Raw genomic sequence first — 6,206 nt, forward strand, 5'->3', positions numbered from 1 at the left:
CACGCCGCGCAGCGCACTGAGCCTCACAGTGTCCACTCTGCACCGAAAGGCACTCACTCATGGGGTGCCCCGAATTCAAGGCCAAGTCAGCCAGTGAACGACTGTCAGTGGCCGAGACCAACAAGCTGTGCTTTAATTGTCTCGGCAACCATTTGGTGGCACGGGTGTCAGTCCACCAGGAACTGCATGACGTGTATTCGCGTCACCACTCGATGCTCCACGACGCATACGTCTCCGAGCCGCAACCCGCCGCTGAAGTCAGCGCGCTTTCACGCAGTCGGAAAGGCCGACGACCGCAACGCGAATCCTCCTCGCGACCCGCGCGCGTGATCGTTGCCGACCGTCACGGAAATCCACACGATGTTCGAGCTCTCATCGACCAAGGGCTCCGAAGTGTCGAATCGTGTCGGAGTCCCTGTGCAGCGGCTGCGCCTGCCGCGATCGCGCACCCGAATGTCGATCCTCGGCATCGGCGGCTCACAATCCGGATCCACTCGGGGCAAAGTGTCGTTGAGTCTCACGTCTTCGACCACCGGAGCCGCGCTCAACCGCCGTCGCGTTCGTGCTTTCCGCGTCTCTCTCCCTGTACCAGGGCTCCGCGATCACGTGCAGCACCACGTGGCCTCATCTGCAGGGACTTCCGCTAGCCGATCCTCGTTTCGCCGACAACGATCCAGTCGAGCTGCTTCTAGGCGCTGAGGTGTGCTCGACCATCCTGGAGGATGGTCCTCCGCCGAGGCAAACCGCAAAACGCCGATCGCGCAGAAACCATCCTGGGATGGATTCTGTCAGGGGGGCTGCGGCGCGACCACCCTCCTTGGTCACCGCAGCTCACGCCAAGCTCACTCCGCTTTCGTCACGCTCACCTCCCGAGGAAGAGGAGGGCGAGCGACACTCCGTGCACACCCACGAGCGCACATCCGCTGGCCGGTACGGTCGTCGGATGGCCGGTCTCATCACCGCCGGAAGAACCCTCGCCGAAACCCGCAAGTCCGTTGACGATGTCGTGCCCGGAGAAGACCCGGTCGACGACGCGATCGCCGTACAACCCGACCTGCGCGAACCCTGCACGGCGGGCGGGCTTCCACGTGAACTGTCCGCGGCCGCTTTGGTCACCAACTTAACGCGACACGCTCGCAACACTTTGAGCCTGTCCACAGCTCCAATCCTCTGGACCACAGGGTCACGCATCCCGGCGGAAGGACAGGCGTCGTTCAATCCGCCGTCGGGAAGATCGAACCGGAGACCGACACCCTCCCTCGAGGCTCCTCGCTACACCGTCTTCTACGCTACACCGCGCGGTGTCTGCGATGGCGACGCACCACCTGCCGCATCGACGACCACTATCCGGGCGATCAGGCGCGGGACACTCACACCGGCAGAACAAGACCAGGCACTCAATCCACTACTTGGAGGAGATCAATGCCATCACGGCCGACCGCACTGTGTCACACCGCAGCCAACTCCTGGGCGGCTTCCTGGGACCACCGACACCACCACCACCGTTGAGGATACGTGAGCCACAGAAAACCACCCGGTTTCTCGCGTATCTTTTCTCGCGTTATTACTGTCCGCTTTCTCGCGCGTTTTATCGCTGTTCATCTTCGTACGTATATTTCTGTCCGGTCGTTTCGCGATATTACTCACTTATCGCGTTTCACGTCGTGTCGATTCGCATTTATCGACTTACCGGTTGCACTGTCAGGTGCGTAGCCAACGCTTAATTGCTCATGGCCCTCTGCCACCACGTCCTGCGATCACTGTGCACTAAAATGTTCACTCCACCGATCACTGTACCCACGCGTCACACAGTAATTCACTCGCGTACTCCCTCGCGTTTTCCGCTGCTTACGATGCGCCCGAAATCACGCTCGCGGCGAAACACGTGATCATTGCATGCTCCGCGCGTCGTCGCGCAGCGCCGTCGTGCCGTCGGTCGCGCGCGCCGCGATCCATCGCGCCCATCGATGATAATCAATGCAGTTACCGCGACACCTGATAGGCTTCCGTTTCCTGTCCGTCTCGTCACGTAAGGCCTAGGCGGGCGGGAATGTTTGAGATCACGAGTGCATCGTAGCGTGCATCGGTCTCGTCAAATGAAAGGGCACAATGCGCGTGCCTTCTCTGTATTATAAGTTCATCGTTTCAATAAAAATCCTAATGTAAGTTCTGAATACTTTGCATTATAACGTGGGCTTCTCTAAAGGCATTTCGCAATCAATACCTTTCAAGACGTTTCCAAAACGCTGTTTTCATGTCCTTGCGCGATGGAGAAACCCACGCTATAAACAGTCACCGGTGTGACAAACAACAACATTGCTAACGGCCGGTTAGCAATGTTTCGTCTCGCGTCGACGCGATGCGGTGACGTAGGCCGCCGATTGCCAATCAGGCGCGACTCAATGCGTGTCATAGCCCTTTGCCGCCAATCACAAGGGAAAATCGGAGGTCACCGACAACGCTTCGAAACAATTGGTTATTGCGAGAAGAAGCTCCCGTATAAAAGAGCTTGCTTCGTCGCGCACCGCGCTCTTTGTCGAAAGTCAATCGCACAAAATCTCCGCTCGCTAAACCGCTTAACTACGCTAGCTAACACCGCTGTGTACACCGCTTTGAGTTCGCTCTTCGCTATCGCGCTTCGCGAACACGCTTTCACCACCGCTGCATGCCGTACTAACATCTGTGCGCGCGTTTACGGCCTCTTGCTTTGCTAAAAGTAAAGGAACACTGTATCCATTGTATATACTGAGACTTTATTGTAATATACTTATTTTAGTGGACCTATGCGTATTTGACTTGTGTGAACCGCTTTCCTCGTGGTCGTCTTCCTCGCGCCATCAAACGCGCATCCGCGTGCTCTCGAACACTAATACTTTTTCATATATCGGTAACATATTAATCGGTCTATACTCGCTCGCTTTTTTTGGTTTGTTTACCTTTGGTATCGGTATTATCGTGGATGTTTTCCATCCTTCTGGAAATTTACCTGTCCTAAGCGAATCATTTATTACCCCAACAAACTCATCTTTTATCACAGGTAGCACCATTTTCAGTATATTACTATTTATTCCTTCCTCTGTTCCGTTCTTTCGTGGTAGTTCCCTAACAATTTGTTCCAGGTCTCTTGCGCTAATTGACTCAAAATTTTCCATAATCCTCTTATTCTCAATTACATAAATAGGTCTCCTACCTGTGCCTTTTACCCCCTTATTACTAATAGATTGCACAATGTTACTAATACTTTTTACATAATATATATTAAATTTATCAGCTATATTGCATTCTTCCATGTCTTCTAATATTTCAAAATCTACATTATCGATGTTTTCTGAACCCCTTTGCTCACCCTTAATTAATTCTTTCAAAATTTTCCACATCTTTGTAGGATCCCTCCTATTGTTATCTACCATATTCTCATAATATTCCTTCTTTTTTGTCCTGATAAGTTTTACTACTGCATTTCGTTCATTCTTGAAATATTCCCAGTCCTGCTCCTTACCTGTGCTTATTGCTCTACTGTGAGCCTCATCCCTTCTATCTGCTGCCATTCTAATTTCATCTGAATACCACTTTTTCCCTTCCCATACTTTCGGAATCTTGAACTTTTTCTTAGGTGCTACAGTATCCAATACACTTACTATACTATTAACAAATCTCTCCGCCCTTATACTTATATCCAGCCCTTGACCTTGCTCAGTTCTTTCTTCCATTATTCTAAGAAATTCATCTACACTAAATTTACTATAGTCCCTGCCTCTAAATTCTTTATATTTATTTCCCTTTTTATTCATATTAAAATCTACTTTTAGCCATGCATGGTCCGTTATTTTAGGTTTCTCATTCACTTGTACCTTTATTTCCTTATTCGAAAAAATTAAATCTATCCTCGTTCGACTATCTTTTGTAACTCGCGTTGGACAATCAACATACTGCCTCATCCCTAAGCTTTGCATTACCGTTAAAAATTTCTTTGTGTAAAATGAATCTACCATTATATCTATATTAAAGTCCCCTATCACTATACAGTCGTACTTTATTATTAAATCTTCGACCGTATCTTCCAGAAATCTCACAAAATCGCCATTTGACGCACTCGGCAAATGATACACTACTGCTATTATACCTTTAAACAAATTCTCTCTCAATTCTACCACCACGCACCAACAGTTTGACACTATCTTTTTCTTATCAACTATCCTAAATTTAATATCCTCCCTAACATATAACAGTACTCCTCCTGTATTTCTATTTTCAGCATCACATCTAACTATACTGTACCCCGGTACATTGACCTCACTATCCTCAATTTCTACAGTCAATCTAGTCTCGGATAACGCTAGAATCGCAGGATTCACCCTCTTCATAATCTGATGTTGAATTTCATCCTTATGCGCCAAAAAGCTTTGTGCATTCGTATACCAGAGTAATTCCGCTTCTTCCTGTGGTTGCTATTTTGCATCTTCCCAGCCGGCTCTTTTTTTCTCCTCCTCCAGTACTTTCTTAAATGTCGGACATTCCGAATCCAGCGCCTCGTGTTCAACGTTTATCTTCAAGTTGTATGTCTGATTCTTGTAGGTACAATTTACACACCTCTTCTTTGCCGTCGTACATTCATTCGCCTTATGATTTCCTGCACATTTATAGCATGTTTCCTGTCTCGTGCAATTCTTGGCAATATGATAATAGCCCCAGCATTTAAAACATCTTCTAACACTAATGTAATTAAATATAGGACACTTTCGCCATCCTAAATTTATCTTTCCCCTGTTTATTAGTGATTTATGAGTGCTTTCATCCACTTCAATTATTACGGATCCTTGCTCAATATCCTTATTTTTTCCTCTTAAAATTTTCTTCACTAAGTGCATACAGCATTCCTCGCCAATTCTATTCTGCTTCTTGATTGTATCTAACAATTCATCATCCTCCATTTTCATTTCCTCTCCACCAACATTAATTATTTTAATCTTAGGTTTCCTCTTCTGTGGCTCAGAGACCTTGACCTCCTCACCCATTGCCGCTTGTACCGTCGCCTTTAGCTTTTCCTTCTCTTCTTCCGTCTCACATCCTAAGATCACTGTCCCTTTACCTCCCTTTCTTAATTTGGTAATTCCTATTTCCATCTTGGTTATATCAATTTTATCTTAATTGTTTTCTTCGTAATTTCACTCTCTTGTTGTACTTTTGGTTTTATAATCAAGATATTTTCTTCTTTCCTTTCTTTAATCACATCGCTATATTTTCTTGTCGCTCCACCTGATGGTCCATATGCTCCTTGCGTTAACATTTTTGAGAGAGAGAGAGAGAGAGAGAGAGAGAGAGAGAGAGAGAGAGAGAGAGAGGAGAGAGAGAGAGAGAGAGGGAGAGAGAGAGGGAGAGGGAGAGGGAGAGAGGAGAGAGGGAGAGGGAGAGGGAGAGGGAGAGGGAGAGGGAGAGGGAGAGGGAGAGGGAGAGGGAGAGGAGAGGAGAGGGAGAGGGAGAAGGGAGAGGGGAGGGAGGGAGAGGGAGAGGGAGAGGGAGAGGAGAGGGAGAGGGAGAGGGAGAGGAGAGAGGGAGAGGAGAGGGAGAGGGAGAGGGAGAGGGAGTGAGAGTGAGAGGGGAGGGAGAGGGAGAAGGGAGCGGAGAGGAGAGGAGAGGGGAGGGAGAAGGTGAGGGAGAGAGAGAGAGAAGGGGCAGACGGAATGTAGAGGAGAAAGGAGAGAGAGGGAGAGAAGGAGAGGGAAGAGAGAGGGAGAGGGAGGAGGGAGAGATGGAGCGGGAGAGAGAGAGAGAGGGGGGGAGAAGAGAGAGAGAGGGGGGATGAGAGAGAGAGAGAGAGAGAGAGAGAGAGAGAGAGAGAGAGAGAGAGAGAGAGAGAGAGAGAGAGAGAGAGAGAGAGAGAGAGAGAGAGAGAGAGAGAGAGAGAGAGAGAGAGAGAGAGAGAGAGAGAGAGAGAGAGAGAGAGAGAGAGAGAGAGAGAGATGAGAGAGAGAGAGAGAGAGAGAGAGAGAGAGAGAGAGAGAGAGAGAGAGAGAGAGAGAGAGAGAGAGAGAGAGAGCAAGAAAGACACGTGACAATGATGCAAGCGTGCGCATGATATGATAGCGGCCGCGCTTTCTGACATCACTGACGCGCGATTGCAGTCAATAATTAAGTACAGCTAAAGTTGCAAGAAGTAGCACGTCATTTTTATAGGACAGTTTAGTAATAGCATCTGCTGTCAAAAA

At 48.6% G+C, this 6,206-nt stretch overlaps 1 pseudogene; it reads right to left on the reverse strand.

Moving 5' to 3' along the window:
- Positions 1-4,117: 4,117 nt before the first annotated feature.
- Positions 4,118-5,287, reverse strand: LOC139785622 (uncharacterized; annotated as a pseudogene).
- Positions 5,288-6,206: the final 919 nt, after the last annotated feature.

This window comes from Temnothorax nylanderi, unplaced genomic scaffold (genome assembly GCF_030848795.1).
Source record: "Temnothorax nylanderi isolate EJ_2023f unplaced genomic scaffold, tnyl_v1.0 TNYL_tig0847_pilon, whole genome shotgun sequence".
In the NCBI taxonomy this organism is placed as follows: Eukaryota; Metazoa; Arthropoda; class Insecta; order Hymenoptera; family Formicidae; genus Temnothorax; species Temnothorax nylanderi.